Raw genomic sequence first — 17,680 nt, 5'->3', positions numbered from 1 at the left:
ACGGTGAAAATGTTTTACTCTGGTTATAACATGTCGGTGGAAATTTCCATCGACATGTCCACTGTTTGTTACTAAAAACGGTGAAAATGTTTTATTCTGGTTATAAAATGTCGGTGGAAATTTCCATCGACATGTCCACTGCTTGTTACTAAAAACGGTGAAAATGTTTTACTCTGGTTATAACATGTCGGTGGAAATTTCCATCGACAGGTCCACTGTTTGTTACTAAAAACGGTGAAAATGTTTTACTCTGGTTATGAAATGTCGGTGGAAATTTCCATCGACATGTCCACTGTTTGTTATTAAAAACGGTGAAAATGTTTTACTCTGGCTATAACATGTTGGTGAAAATTTCCATCGACGGGCGGAGTTTTTTTTTTTTTAGAAAGATGCGTACAAAAATTTCCAAACTACGTCTTAGATACAGATAAATGTCGATGAAAATTTTCACCGACCGTTCAAAAAATATGTTGTATTTCGACAGAAAATCCGTTAGCAACACACAACTATAACTTGTCAAAAACTAGCCTTCTTTTGTCAGCCTGTCAAACGTATGGCAAAAGTAAAGAGTTTTTCACTTTTATTTCTGGAGGTCTTCGAATTCAATGCAGGCCGAGTTCAAATTAATGACAATTTGCAACATGTGCTTTTAACTATGGAAAATGTATCCCTATTTGCCTCAAATTTTACAGGCATGGATCAGTTTTGGTAAAATACTCAATTTTTTGCAAATTTTTGACGTTTTAGAATATCGCATTTTGTTTTAGAACGTGTTATAGATAGATAGATAGATAGATAGATAGATAGATAGATAGATAGATAGATAGATAGATAGATAGATAGATAGATAGATAGATAGATAGATAGATAGATAGATAGATAGATAGATAGATAGATAGATAGATAGATAGATAGATAGATAGATAGATAGAAAAAAAAGAAAAATATAAAATGAAAGAAATAAAAACCGTGCACAACATTCATATGGTTTTCATCTGGTCCTTAATAACTTTCTAAAAATCGAACGGTATTTCTCTTTAACGTGACTGCATTTTGAGCCATTTGATTGATCAAAACAACAATGTGTGGCCCATAGGCGAGAAAACGAACGTGCCATAAAAAGTAACAGATGAAAAAAATAACGAAGGTCAAACGAATATCACTCTGTATTTGTGATTTGCTGAACATTAAGTTTCTAAATGACATACCAACAAACCCCCCTCCCTCCTAAAACCTCGGTACACTAAAACTACAAAAAAGTGTATTTACAAGCCAACCTTACAGTGATCAAGGGGTGTGTTTTCCTTACAATAACAATATGCTATCAAAATGATAAGAAATGAAAAAAATTGAGAATAGGGAAAAATGTCAAAAGAATCTGAGAAAATTTTAATGCATTGTTGGTAGCAAGTAAAATCAAATCTTGCAATCAACAAGACACCCCGCCAAGGTTGAAAATTGAAATTTAAAAGGCGAAGGCAAAAAGAAAAAATTTTCAAACAGGTGCAACAAAATACTTTTAGCAAGAAAAGATTTTATCAAGAACACAAGTTACCTTGATCAAAATACACTCAACCTCCTTTATTGCGGACGCCCTCGGGACAGCAAGTCAGTGTCCTTCATAGCAAGAGTCCGTATAAGCGGGAATATATTTCAGTTAAACGTCTGTACTCTATTTTTGCCGGGGATTTAGCTGCTTTCCGTATTATCGAGGTGTCCGCAAGGTGACAGTGGACTGTAGTAAGGATAAGGGGGGGGGGGGGGGGAGGAGGGGGAGGGGTATTCAAAGGGGATTACCCCAAGAAATAAGTAATGCCATGAATGGGCAACTACATTTTTCAACCACCTTTCCTGGTGTGCACTTTGGTTTTTTCACGACCTTTCCATCAGTCTATACGAGCTGTATAATCAGTATTAATGCCAATTTAAGGCCTCCCTGTACTGACATCGTGTTTCACAATGGCTTATTTATCGTATTTTAAAACTGATTCAGTCTCACTGCCACATTTCACTTAATTAAAGTGTATTTTAGTCACCATGGAGGTGATATCACATAATGAGCACAGTCCCTCCACGCTGAAACACAGGCAGCCCACCCTGAACCACATCACTACTCACCACTTCACACCCATCCAATAGCACTGTCTGTAAGACAAAAGCGCACCATATGGGAGGGGTGGGGGTAATGAGGGGGTAGAGGTGGGGAGTCAGATGAACGTCCATGCCTCCAGTCCACTGCACAGGAAGTCCTCTTGTGCGGACAGCTGTTCATTGCTGTAGGTTGAATAGGGATGACTGCTGCCGTGGTACAGATCTTCATCTAACCAAAGGCCGAAGTTTCCACTGGAAATGTAGGAAAAGAAAACAAGTCAGATGCATTCTAAGTTGAGATGTATCGCAGGTATTGTCTGTAACAATAGCCTCTCTCTGTTCCAAAAAAAGACTCCTTTACAGAAATATTTGAGATACACAATTATAAAAACTTAAGAGGGTCCCAAATATCAAACATGTGCTAGGCTGTACATCCAGGGTTCATACATAGAGGATACACTCGATTGCAAAAACGTTGACACCTAAAAAGTATAAATCATGGACGATGAGACGCAATGGACTTGTATGTAGTGTTTAAAAATTGGCCCTTGTTGGCAAACTTGACACTTTAAGGAAAGCTTGGACAGTTTCCATCATTCACCACGTGCAATAAATTAATATTCGGTTATCAACCGTCGCACGAGAATAGAATATTATGCAAATATATTTAGTACACTTATACCCATAAGGCCATTGGGTCTCATCGTTCACGGTTTATGCTTTTTAGGTGTCAACACTTTTGCAATCGCGTGTATGTCACGGCGGCGGGAAGACATGAATTTTATTTTCGAGTGGAAAAACAATGTTCTCCGAACGAGCGCAGCAAGTACAATATTGTTTTGAACACTCGAAAATAAATTCATATCTTCGCGCCACCTTAATATCAATAAACCAATATCGTCTATTAATACCCCAAATTCGAGGTCGTTTTCTCTATTTTTATCAGACCATTAATTTTTTTCCAGACTGAAGGTCATCAGTCAAATGACACTCCCAGGACATAAACAAGTTTGAGATTCAACTGGATAACAAAGATTTCATTTAGCAATTAAGCACTTGTTGCAGCTAACTTTAAAAGCTCAAGACATTTTAACCATTTTTCAGACTTTTACTTTTTTTTTCATACATTTTTCCAGGTTGGAAAAAGTAGTTTGCAGATTCAACATTCACTCTTTTTTTTCAGGAATCCAAGAAGCTGTATGATCCCTGAACATGGGTTTAGTTCCCCTCTGTTATTAACCCTTTAACCCCTAATATCAAAGAACAAGTTCTCCTATCTTGTCCCCATACTTTTCTTATAAACGTACTGGGGAGAATATATTGAAATATCACGAAAATTCGCCTTGGGTGATCATATTATCAATTCTCATGACCTCAGGGGTTGAATAAGCATTGATATCACAAGGAGAAATTTGATGCTGATCACTGTGAGTGATTAAAATCTGAGAGTCAGCGAGCCATGCGAGCCAAGGTGTGAGCCATGCGAGTCATGTGAGCAGGCGAGCCATGCGAGTCACGCGAGTCATGCGAGCCACAGTACAAATGTTAAGAATTTTTATTTGTTACTTTCTACATTTACATGAGAACAAGAACAAGAGCATCGGAACAAGATCAATAAGATCGCAATATTTAATTCTTACAGTAGGACAACGCAAACTATCACTAAGGACGTTTTTTGAATCAGCCAATCAGAAGCCAAGTTGAAGACAATCAAATACAACTGTAGGTACCAATTTTACTTCCGGCTAAAATGCCTCACAATGCACTGAAAACCGTCAGTTGGGTATTTTTAAAGGGGAAGTGTATGTAAGTGTATGCACAACTGTCACTCTCACTAATTTGCCAATCTTACGAAACCGAATGCACTATGTTCAAGCTACCTCCTCTTCTCTTATACAATACACACAGGCTTTAATCCTTACGTTTTCGCTTTCTTAGCCACTCGACATGCTATCATTGCCATCACCTTTTTGTTCTAATGACTCCAGAACCCTCTCTGCGCTAAGGGAAACCGTCAGTTCACGAACACTTCACAACCGGAGCCAAATGTTTTGATTCGAAAGAATAGTGACTCGCAAAATACATCGGAAAAAGGGAGGGGGAGCTAAGGAAGCGAAAAAAAAATGAGGGAGAAATCGGGGCCCTCCCCTCCCCTTCCCCAATTACTTAACTCGGCGCCTCACGGCCCGAGTAAAAGAACGCGAAGAATTTGATAACGCGACCGAAAATTTAACTCGTGCCGCCCGAGTACAAAAAACGAGACCGAGAACTTAACTCGTGGCCCGAAGTCTCATCTCTCGGCCCATCGCGACCCCAAGAAATAAAAAAGAATTTGACCGAAAACTTGCCGCCTTACGGCCGGAGTAAAAAATTTGTCCAAAATGTTCTCATGCGAATGTAAATAAAACAAATAAAAATTCTTAACATTTGTACTGTGGCTCGCATGACTCGCATGACTCACGTGACTCGCATGGCTTGCACGATGGCTCGCGTGGCTCGCTGGCTCGCAGATTTTGTAAACCCGATCACTGTTGGGACTTAAGGGTTTAAATGTCCAATTTAACTCTCCTGTGAATACTGAGCCACCTATAATTATTTGCTACTGTCCACTAGGGGCTTCGGTACAGCTAACCATGTTTTCTATTGTTGATATGATACACACCCAAAGCCCACTTCACCAAGCATCCCTCATCACATTAAACAATATTTTGTTGATACTTTGTCATGGCGAGCAGTGAAACTGATTTACATGTATGTTGCTGCTGACAGGAATGAACAAATTCTGTCTCCAGCAACGGCCAAAAAAATTATTTCCCTGGAAACAGAATCATTATGTATAGCTGTAACTGCTCACGAGAAAGGCCAGTGCCTGCTGCCCAGTGTTTGCGTGTTGATTGGTTGGTCGCATAGTGAGAGAAAAAACAGGCAAATTTTTGGGAAAACGTCACAAACTACTCTTTTCCTCTGCTTTTCTCCAGGTTTCTCACCCACCGGATATCAAGCTACAGCTGTATAAACATATCTGGAAACCGCAACTATCCTCAAACAAAAACTCACCGAGCTCACTCAAAACAATAATTGTCAAAAATTATTGACCTCTTGTCAGTGATCAGCCTGTGTGGCAAGCTCTAGAAAGAGGAAAGGAAGGGGGGAGGGGACCGTGCACAAAAACAAAGCGCAGTGGGAGAGCATTGAGTGTCAGAAGAGAGGGAGACGAAGAGGCAACCCTTTTCCTTTTCCTCTCCTCTGCATGCACTCCCCTCACTTTGCGTGAGTGTCTGATTCCCCTTCCCCTCAGTCCCCCTCTCTCATCTAGCACCTGCAATTCAGGCTATTCAGTCATTTGCTCACTCACCCTCCACTTCTAATGGCTAAACTGAATACGACTGAGTGGAGTCCAGTTCGGTCTGTAATCATACATGTACATTCAAGTGATTAACAAAATCGACGATCGCGCAGCAGGAGTCCAATTTTGTTATTCACTCGTATGATTACAGACAGAATTGAACTCAGTACTTACATGTACATGTAGTCCAGTTACCAATTAATCATAACTGTAACAAAATTTGAGAAAAAAAGAGCCAACAGTTTAACTTTTTGGTGAATAAATAGAAGACAACAGTTGTCGAGTTAAGTATGGAGATCGATTTAATTACAGCACTCACAAATGAAATGTTATACTGTCCAATTACACCAGGCATGATGTGTACTGACTGTCCTATTAATGTTCTAATCATGGCTGCTGACAGCCAATTAGATGTGAGGATTTTGTTATTGTTAAGATTAAAATTAAAGAAAGGAATTACAGCTATTATTGCAGTGAAATACCTCGACTTCATTGTTGTCAAATTTGTACAGGATTATGACTCCCCTGTGCCATAAAATCCCTCACTTATTTTCAGAGGCCAGGAGCAGAGTGCACCAAAAATCTGAAAACGAAACAAAACACTTTATTTATCAACTGAACCTAGTGTATAGACCTTTATCATGGAATTTAAAATTTTTAAGCAGGCCAAGTAATGAAATTAATCACCGACACTAAAGAGTTAAAGAAGCTACTAAAGCAACAAGAATGTCACAAAACAATAGGATTTAATGAGAAAAATTCACTTCCTATTGGGTACAATACCGCATGAGACAGAGGACTGAGAATAGTAGGGCTGCTATGATCCAAAAAATCAAATAATATACCACCATCCAATCACAGTATGGTGTTCTTTACTTCTGGAGTAGTATGGTGCTAAATTATAAAATGTTATAAGAATAGAAATTCAAAATGGTGACAACAGACAATAAAGAAGAAGGAGTATGATTCAGACAACTTTTTTTTATTAATATTTCATTGGGATTTGCAAACATGAAGATTGGAGATAAAGATCTCCAACCTCTAGGCCCATTCTGAAGGACTGGGCCTAGTTTAAACATTGTTCAAATTGTGTCATCTGATTCATTGCCATAAAAGATCACATAAACAATTAATTTTAGTCAGGTTTCACTGGGTAGTAACCAGGCTGTGACCTGTCAAACGTCGCCCAAATTCCACACAAATGTCTCTAACATTATTCTGAGATGGCGTCCCCCAAATCCATACGATTTCTCCACTTTTTCAGATTTTTGAAAGCCCTCTACACGGTTGCAATCTAACGACAGAACTTCAAACTTGGTAAACTTAAACTAATTTTAATGTGATGCTTTTTGTGATGGACTCTTCAGTCTCAATAATTTTGAACTCCAGAACAGGCAATAGCTAACAATCAGGCAAAGGTACACCACACTGTAAGTACCCAAAAGTAAAACTCCCGTTATCTTGGCCACCAATGGGCCATGAGAATCTGGCTGCAATAACAGGCTGGCTGTATTAATAGGTAAGGTCAAATTTCATGGTTGGTCTCTTTCAAGTGTTCCCCCACTACCGCCCTCACTTTTTCTTGCTACTCTCGCTCCCCCTCCCCGATTACTCCTGCCATGTAGGCTATTGGACATCGTCCACTATAAAGTCTATAATGCTTTTGTTGTCAATTATTGTTTTAGTTATTTCCTTTTACAAAACTATTTTGTGATTTTGTAATTTTAAATATATGCAGTTGGCTAATTGGTTCAGGGCACAGTCGTAGACTTAATACTACAGATAAATGATTTTACCATGGTAAAAGAAGATAAACAAAAGTTAACTATGGTAAAGTGAGGTTGTTGACTTAAACATTAGCCAGATGGCCTCTTCTCTCGGTCTGTCAAACAACATGGCAATTTGATGACAAAAATAAATATGCTATGGAAATTCTGTTTTCCCACCATTTCTCAGGAAATTTTCAGCTATGTAGATGTTACATGAATGAGTTGGAAATTATGAAGACTAAGAAAAAGAATTAAGAATTAAGAAAAAGCACCGGTGTTGAGATGGCGCAATTTCAATACACGTGCTACACAATTTCCGGAGCTCAGGATGTTTCATATTAAAAAAGTAGACAAGCTGTTACTTAAATAAACAAAGTTTAGATTTAAATGCATCAACCATGCTTTTTCAGGTTGGTTTACCATAGTAAACTTAACTTTCACCCTGCCGCCATTGCTATTGCAACAAACCAAATGTATATTTACCATGGAAAAGTGAAAAAAAAGCCGTCACACTTAAAATACAGTGGAACCTCTCCTTACGGACACCTCTTTAATATGGACACCTCTCTATTGCGGACAGTTCACTTGGTCTCTGAGAGACCGAAATCCATATAAAGTCTAATACCTCTCTAAAACGGACACCTCTGTAATGCGGACACTTATCCCTGTCCCCTTGGTGTCCGTAATAAAGAGGTTCGACTGTATTGCATTTACCATATATTAAGTAACGTGAAAAAACGCCCAAGGGTGACCTCACCATGATTGTAATTTTGAACCTATGTAATTCAGTTGTTTTGACTGCAAGATTCGGTTTTTAATCTATCTAGCTATTTCCTGCACTGCACACTATAATACATTGTATTTGTACCAGCCGTCATACATGTTCCCACTGATAACTCCAGCTTTTACAAGAAGCATTGTGAGAAAGGAATGATAAAAATCTGCGAGTCAGCGAGCCATGCGAGCCAAGGTGTGAGCCAATTGCGAGCCGTGTGAGCCATGCAAGCCGTGCGAGCCATGCGAGTCACGCGAGTCATGCGAGCCACAGTATAAATGTTAAGAATTTTTATTTGTTGTATTTACATTCACATAAGAACAAGAACAAGAGCATCGGAACAAGATGAATAACGTACATCGCAATATTTAATTCTTACAGTGGGACAACGCAAACCATGATACTTTTTGTTCCAGTCAACCCAGGTCACGCGTGAACGATATTTTTGAAATTTGAACGGAGTTTTGAAATTTACATGTCAGTTTTGAAAGTCGCGAATGAGATTTCAGAGTTCCCGTATAAATTTCCCTAGCTTATTGATGGTATAAAGCTATGAATTTTTCTTTACACTGCAAAATTGAATATTTCAAGAATAACAATTGTTTCCCAAGTATTTTGAATCTTTTTTTTTTTTCAGTTAATGCGTCTTTTTTGGAACGATTTCCAGAGAAATGTCCAACATTCCATTCACACGTCGGACATTACAAAGAGAAATTCGAATGTTCATTTCATTCTTGGAAATACTGTTCACGCGTGACCTGGGTTGACTGTAATTGACACATCAGGGCTGATTGTCAGTGTCATTCCAAACTTGTAAGGTATGATAAATGAGTACGCAAAGATGAGCGAAGTCAATATTGTCGCACTAAATTCAATTTGAAAAGAAGCAGCGTAACAGAAGCATTGTTTTTTTTTTTTTTTCTTGAATGAAGTTCCACCTGGATATCAATGAATGACATGTATCAATAGATACCTATTCGAGTAGTGGTGCTGCAGTATGTTTTTCTCGGATTTTTTTTCTGAAGTCTTGAACCTTAATAAATTTTTGTGTATTGTTTTTATTTTTTTGCGCATCTTGGGTGATTTTGAAGAGGCAAAATTCTCTCCAAAATTATAACAAAAACGAAAAAAAGAAAAAAAAAAAAAAAAAACAAAGAAAAAAATTCGTCCAAAATTTTCTCACGCGAATGTAAATAAAACAAATAAAAATTCTTAACATTTGCACTGTGGCTCGCATGACTCGCATGACTCGCATGACTCGCGTGACTCGCATGGCTCGCACGGTGGCTTGCATGGCTCGCTGGCTTGCAGATTTCGCAGACCCGTGAGAAAGGGAATTGGAGACAAGGAGTGAAAAATGAAAAATTGTGAGATCTTGAGAGGGAGGTGACCCTGCAATTCAAGCAGAGTCACTTTGATCTAAATCCTACTTGTAGTTAAGCCAGGAAAGATGGAAGCGACTCTGCTAGCTGCGTAAGGGGAAGGAGATATCAAAAAAATAAAAATACAAATAAAAATACTGTCAGTGTCACTGTCAAAGTCAGTGCGTAAAGTGCACTCTGTGAATCTGATCCTGAACTCCCAATGCGCCCTTGCCTTTCAATTTTCGTGCCAGCTTAACACAAAACTGTTTGTAAATTCATGATGAGAAACAACATTTCAGACGTGGTATGATATTAATAATTAAAATTATTTTAAGAACACTTCTCTGTAAAAATCAAGCAAAGTGGGAAATGAAAATTTTTGACCCCCTCTCAAATTTGGCATATGATCTTCAAGGGGGATGTTCAAATAAATGCCCATTATTAACCGTCCTTACTTCATTGTTGCCATGGTAACATCAGATGTTTGTTGGCACCACAAATCTCAACTTGGAACTCAGAACCTGCTGTGAAAGTGCCAAACTATTTTTTTGTACATTGTATTATTAATGCACTACAACTTATTAGACTTACGTACACCAATTGTTAAAACATTTATTTGACTTAACAAAAATATGTGGCTTTTTGTTTTATCATTTGTAAATAAATTAAACGGTCAATGAAGTTAAGACAGTGTTTATTAGTTTCGGCCATTTTAATTAATGGGTAAAACAGGCAACATATTTTCTTGAATTTCTCTAAAAGTACATCAGTTCTAGAAATGAAACTATATTGCTAGTTTACAGTAGACATTGTTATCACTAAATCTGTAAAAATTTCTGTGGGGCCTACTTATTTTATTCCTAGGGCAAAAAAGAAAAAAATGCTATAAAAGCAGATTTCCCGCATTTCGACATAATAACTGAACCTATCAATTCGCCGGTAAAACTTTTAAAAACTGAAATGGCCTTATATTTAGAAAAAATATTGTGTACTGGTTAGATTTATGATAAATCCATCTCTTAATGACCATTATGTTTTAAACAATTTTAAGCAAAGTAAAGCTTTCTTTCTGGTTTTGTCAAATTCTCCATGTTTTGACATTACATTTTTTCTTACTTGCCCTAGGAATAAAATAAGTCGGCCCTGCAGAAAATTTTACTGATTTAGTAATAATTAACAATTATTATATATTAATAATTATTATTATAATTACATGTAATAATCATTACAATTGTCTACTGTAAACTAGCAATATAGTTTCATTTCTAGAACTGATGTACTTTTGGGGAAATTTAAGAAAATATGTTGCCTGTTTTACCCATCAACTAAAAATGGCCTAAACACTGTCTACTTCGTTGACCGTTAAATTTATTCACAAAAAGCCACATATATTTTTGTAAAGCTTCAGTTGAATTTGCGCTTAAGAAATGATTATTATTATTATTAAAGTCGAATAAATGTGTTAACTTTGGTGTAAGTCTTATTAGTTGTAGTGTTCTACTAGACGTAAGAAATGGTGTCTTATATTTGGCACTTTTCACAGGAGGAGCCCGTTTCTCGAAAGTCCTGGTAACTTACCGGACCCGGTAAGTGTCTTTAGCCACAAATTAATGTTTCTTAACAGAAGTCAATTTTTTGTTAGCTTTGAATACTAAATTTTAAAATCTTATAATTCTATGAAAACATTGGCCAAGTACCATGTCAATGTGTCTCGGCGAAAAAACATTTAAAAATATTGTTATCAGGCCCGGTAAGTTAACAAGACTTTCGAGGAAACGGGCCCCAGGTTCTGAGTTCCAAATTGGAGTTTGTGGTCGCAACAAACATCTGATGTTACCATGGCAACAATGAAGTTAGGACGTTAATAAAAGGCGTTTTGGAACATACCCCTGAAGATCTATCTCCATGCCAGATTTGAGTGGGGGTCTAAAATTTTCATTTTCCACTTTGTTTGATTTTTAAATTGTCAGTTAGCTGCTGTAAAATTCTAAAGAATCGTCGTTTAGTTATGAAATGGATCGGGCACCAAACAATTTTAAAACCACAAGCTTTTCTTCAACAGATTAAGCTTATCATTAAACTTTTCAATTGGGTGCACCAACAGTTAAGTTACGGATGGGTTTGACAAAGACAGGTGATAGTACAGACTTGTTTATGAACAAGATCAGGATAATATTACTGTGTAAGCAACCTACCCATAATCCATACAAAATGCCAAAATAACCTTCTCCACTCCAGAAGTAACCGTGAACACGATCAACGATTCCAAGTATAAATACTTTAACAGTAGCACTCCGACAACCATATGTGCTAAGGCAACGAGCCTTGCAATTTTGAGAGTTTACGCTGAGTTGTCGGCCATGGCGTACTTCGTGTCCTAGCTTGCAACGACAGAAGCGGGAATGATCGTCAAAACCACAGATGGCCACCCTCTGTTTGTGTGGTGTAATGACTGTTTGCAACTTGAGACTTTATATTCACGCGACACGATCGGTTGAAATTTTTACTGAGTAGAGATATTTAAAGTCGCCTTTTACCATTATGTTGAAATAAAGTTTCAAGAAGGGTTTCTACGGCTCGGAATGGCAAAAAAACACCACGCGTGACTCAATCAACATTTCCTTGAAACTGAGGGTTGGTAGCCTGTGGTCAAAGTTGCATATTAAATCTGCAGCCATTTTATTAACTGCCGTGAACGCCTGGGTCGAGCGAGTGAGCGAGAGCACGGCAATTTTTCCTCCTCTCTTTATTCACTATTCCGGTGATCTATTCCTGGGACATTCCGTGCTGGGTCCGTGCTGGGATAAATAAGTAGAATTTTTAATAAACACTAATCAAGAGTCAAATTCTGTTTCGGCCACTGAGTGCTGTTTCACAGAGATAAAAAGATTTCATCATACAGGGTCACGTTTTACACGATAAAAACTATCGATAGAAAGGATAGAATATATATTCGTACATTTTATCATGTTAGTGTCTCAAACTTTGCACATCATTAAATTGTCATTAAATCTCCTCTGCGTACGGAGGCTAACTCCCAGGGAGGGTACTCAGGTATAAATGTGACGGGGGGGGAGGGGTGGGAAGGGGTCCGACGGTGCCTAATATTTTGCACCCAAAAAAATACATGGACCTTGTTGTGTAAAAAAACGGTCCTTGTAAAAAAGCTGCTTTTTTACGTAAAAAAGCAGCATTTTTACAATTATGTAATTGTAAAAAAGCAGCTTTTTTACAAAAATATATATTTGTAAAATTGCTGCTTTTTTATGTAAAAAAGCTGCTTTTTTACAATTATATAATTGTAAAAAAGCAGCTTTTTCACAAAAATATATATTTGTAAAAAAGCTGCTTTTTTATGTAAAAAAGCAGCATTTTTACAATTATATAATTGTAAAAAAACAGCCTTTTACAATTATCTAATTGTAAAAAAGCAGCTTTTTTACAAAAAAATATATTTGTAAAAAAGCAGCATTTTTACAATTATATAATTGTAAAAAAGCAGCTTTTTTACAAAAATATATATTTGTAAAAAAGCTGCTTTTTTATGTAAAAAAGCAGCATTTTTACAATTATATAATTGTAAAAAAACAGCCTTTTACAATTATCTAATTGTAAAAAAGCAGCTTTTTTACAAAAAAATATATTTGTAAAAAAGCTGCTTTTTTATGTAAAAAAGCAGCTTTTTTACAATTATATAATTGTAAAAAAGCAGCTTTTTTACAAAAATATATATTTGTAAAAAAGCTGCTTTTTTATGGAAAAAAGCAGCTTTTTTACAACTATATAATTGTAAAAAAACAGTCTTTTTGCAATTACGGATTTGTAAAAGAGTAGCTTTTTTACAAAAATTATATTTGTAAAAAAGCAGTATTTTTACAATTATATAATTGTAAAAAAGCAGCGTTTTTACATGAAAAGCTGCTTTTGTTTAAAAAGCTGATTTTTTTACAAAGATAAAAAGCAGTATTATTTGCGGTAATGTTGTTTATACGTGATCATTAAAAAACCTACGAGTTGCCTAAAATAATTTTTGACCGAGACTGACCTTATCTATGATTTTCGCGCTTAGCGATGACATCTGTGCAAGAAATTTAATAATGTTTTCGTAATTATCCGACTGAAATTGGTCTGCGATGTTTTTCTATAATCTTCGTCGTAGGGGACTCCCGTTAATGCGTATAAATAATGCAATTTATGCTAGCAGAAGCCGCCGAAAAAAAGAAAGAAAAAAGAACGTACGCCTTTTAGAGAGCTAAAACGTTGGGAAATTGTAGCGCTAGGATACAGACGTGAATTGCACATTTCCTGCATGTTTACAACCTGGAAAGAACTGTTAGTAAGTGCTCTGTGCTGTTCACTTATTCACGACTATGAATTGTCATTACTGGGTATGTTGCACTGCTTTTAAGGCTAGCATAAGCAAATAATTTAGCATATTGCACCGTGGTCTTATAAAGCTGTCTTGAACCTGTTCTGCTCTTTTACATTGTCTGTGCGCTGCAAGGAAGCGGTATTGCACTCATCAATGGCTAGGGACTGGCCTTCCTACTGCAACTGATGTAGATTATCACAATAAACTTTTTTTTTATTTAACTATGGTATGTACTTTTACTTGTAATGAGCTTTATTTCTCTGTACAGGACAGCAATGTCATGAGCGTGGGCCGAACAGAAGCTGACAGAGGAAACCACTGAGTGGCAGACAGTGTGTGAACCCATGACCTTTTGTTTACCTATCCTACACGCTAATCGACTTTGCTTCTAGTATAATCTTGGCGCAGTTAACCAAAGCTATGTATTTCTTTTACCCATTTGAAGGCAGTAACAACAATTTTGGTAATCCATTCGCCGTAAAAAAGCGGTTCACGGTATTTTTCCACACATATCGACGTCTATGAATAACAATTATATCTGATCACGTTTACTGCTAATTAATTAGGCCATCATAACGTGCATCAAATATTCAACTCAACATTTTTAAACATTTTGAGACTATTGCGCTTGGATCAAGACTAAGATTATTGTTTGAATAAGTCTAACATTTTGTACTAAAGAAACAAAAAATATTTGGCAAGATCTAAAGGAAATTATAGCAGCCGGACCATTCCTTGTGAAACCTGAACTGTACACTGAAATGGTCCGTAAACATTCAAGAAATGTTCCTAGGTTCCTAGAAATTAAACAAGTCTGTAAAAAAAAAAAAAATATGAAGGTAGTAAAATGTCCGAAATGTGTCGCAAACTCTTGCTTGAAAAAAAGCAGTATTTTTACATTACCGTTTTTAAACAAAACATGTTTCGAAAAAAATCGTATGAAGGTAGTAAAATGTCTGAAATGCCTCGCAAACTCTCTTCCTTGAATCGCTAAGAAGTTATAGTGTTCGGACCGTTTTTTTACAAATATATATCTTGTAAAAAAGCAGCTTTTTTACAAAATATATATTTGTAAAAAAGCAGCATTTTTACAGTACCGTTTTTTTACGCCACATATGTTTGTATATTTAGTTGAAGGTGTCCGCAATGACGTCAGACTGTCTGGCGTCGTCTGAAAAAAATTTGCATACATCGGAAAAAATATGCGTGCATGATCAAATTTCAACTGCAATGTTCATCAATATTCACTGATGCAGAACTATCTCTCCAGAATCTTTTCCCTTTCTTCCAGAAATCTTTTTACGCGGGATGCCCTGAGGGGGCATACCGTGTCTTAAAACGGGTCGATTTCTTTTTACGCGGGATGCCCTGAGGGGGCATACCGTGTCTAAAAACGGGTCGATTTCTTTTTTTTTTTCTTCCTCGTAGCTACAAATCGGTACATTAATTTATTACGCGGGATGCCCTGAGGGGGCATACCGTGTCTAAAAACGGGACGATTTCTTTTTCTTCGTCGTAGGCACAAATCGGTACATTAATTTATTCATTAAACTCTCCCCTCTCCTACTCGGGATGTGTTGTTCTGATTGTCTTCAACAGAAGCAAGCCAATCAAAATCCATTCTTGTGGCTTATATCGCGAGCGAGGAGACCCACTCACCCCTACCTGTGTGACGTCAACGCATCATTTGATATATTTATTAAAAACCGATTAAATTTGGCGCCATATTGTTAACATGTTCTGGACTCAAGTGTGCCGTTTTCAAACGGAAATTTCACCATTTTGAAGCGGTGAATCGAAAGAATAACTTCTAAGAAGCACCCGACATTTAAAACGGTGGAAATTGGTGAGTTCCTGGCGAAGGAATCGTGCTTTCTTTGACAGTCTTAGACCACGACGCGAGACTGAAAAGAGGTCATTGAGAAGCTTACGTTATCGTAATGGAATTCCCGCAATTTCCCTTGAAACCCTGAGTAGCGTAACACAAGGTAAACAACGTAACGCGATCGTCGTGACTCAAACTATTCCATTAGCAAGGATAGTTTTATCAATCGGCGAAGCATACAGTTGGAATAAATGAATCAGCCCCAGCATCACGCGTAATGCCAGTATAGCAGGCATCTTGTTCATTAAACTCACCCCTCTCCTACTCGGGGTGTATTGTTCTGATTGTCTTCAACAGAAACAGGCCAATCAAAATCCATTCTTGTCGCTTACATCGCGAGGGAGGGGACCCACTCACCCCTACCGGTGTGACGTCAACGCATCATTTGATCTATTTATTAAAAACAGCTTAAATTTGGCGCCATATTGTTAACATGTTCTGGACTCAAGTGTGCCGTTTTCAAACGGAAATTTCACCATTTTGAAGCGGCAAATCGAAAGAATAACTTCTAAGAAGCACCCGACATTTAAAACGGTGGAAATTGGTAAATTCCTGGCGAAGGAATCGTGCTTTGTTTGACAGTCTTAGACCACGACGAGAGGTCATTGAGAAGCTTACGTTATCGCAATGGAATTCCCGCAATTTCCCTTGAAACCCTGAGTAGCGTAACACAACGGAAACAACATAACGCGATCGTCGTGACTCAAACTATTCCATTGGCAAGGATAGTTTTATCAATCGGCGAAGCATACAGTTGGAATAAATGAATCAGCCCCAGCATCACCCGTAATGCCAGTATAGCAGGCATCTTGTTTTTTTTCTTCGTAGTAGCTACAAATCGGTACATTAATTTATTCATTAAACTCTCCCCTCTCCTACTCGGGATGTATTGTTTTGATTGTCTTCAACAAAGGCAGGCGAATCAAAATCCATTCTTGTCGCTTATATCGTGAGGGAGGGGACCCACTCACCCCTACCTGTGTGACGTCAATGCATCATTTGATATATTTATTAATGAAGGATTAAATAGTCGCGCCATATTGTTTTAACATGTTCTGGACTCAAGTGTGCCGTTTTCAAACGGAAATTTCACCATTTCGAAGCGGTAAATCGAAAGAATAACTTCTAAGAAGCACCCGACACGTAAAACGGTGGAAATTGGTGAGTTCTTAGTGAAGGAATCGTGCTTTGTTTGACAGTCTTAGGCCACGACGCGAGACAGAAAAGAGGTCATTGAGAAGCTTACGTTATCGTAATGGAATTTGACAAATTTCCGCTGATAGTCTAAGTCGCGTAACACACGGAAAACAACGTAACGCGATCGTCGTGACTCAAACTATTCCATTGGCAAGGATAGTTTTATCAATCGGCGAAGCATACAGTTGGAATAAATGAATCAGCCCCAGCATCACGCGTAATGCCAGTGTAGCAGGCATCTTGTTTTGTGAAAGATTGCATTGAAGAAATTACACGTTTTGTGGCCGCGGTAAAATAATTTTCCGTGGGAAATAAATTCATCGAACACGACAGCGCTTCACGCCCGTTGTGCATTTCATCGCGTCAGAAATAGATTTTTAACCGCAAACTAGCCCGTGGAACTACGAAAAGACCATGCTCATCAAAATAGTTGCTATGTTCAGAAACCTTTTAATCTCCTCATTTGATGCTACAGCTTTCCACCCAGCCCCAGCTTCGCGAGGTTTTGCGAGTCACGTATTTCTAGTTAACAACACTTATCAGCACTGAGACACACGTACTATCCCCGTGGTATGGCCAATACCGTACGCATGCGCACAACCATATCACCCGGGCAGTGGCAGCCATGGACAGCTGTTTCGCCCTTGTTGGAGCTCATCAGCATGACATAGCCGTCGGGTCAAGAAGCGGGAGTAAACCCGCGCATCGAGACCCTTTACTGCCGAGGCGAGTGCATAGCACCCCTTTAAGCGCCAGCACCACAGTAGGCAAATGCTAGTTGTTGGTTGGGAACCGCAAAACAGTTCTCCCACGGCAATGCGTATGGGGATGGGATCACTTACAGACCTGTGTGTTCAAAATAAATTGTGTGTCTCAGTGCT

The sequence above is a fragment of the Pavona decussata genome, unplaced genomic scaffold (assembly GCF_977016875.1).
Source record: "Pavona decussata unplaced genomic scaffold, jaPavDecu1.1 SCAFFOLD_55, whole genome shotgun sequence".
In the NCBI taxonomy this organism is placed as follows: Eukaryota; Metazoa; Cnidaria; class Anthozoa; order Scleractinia; family Agariciidae; genus Pavona; species Pavona decussata.
Note: the sequence above shows the minus strand (reverse complement) of the source record.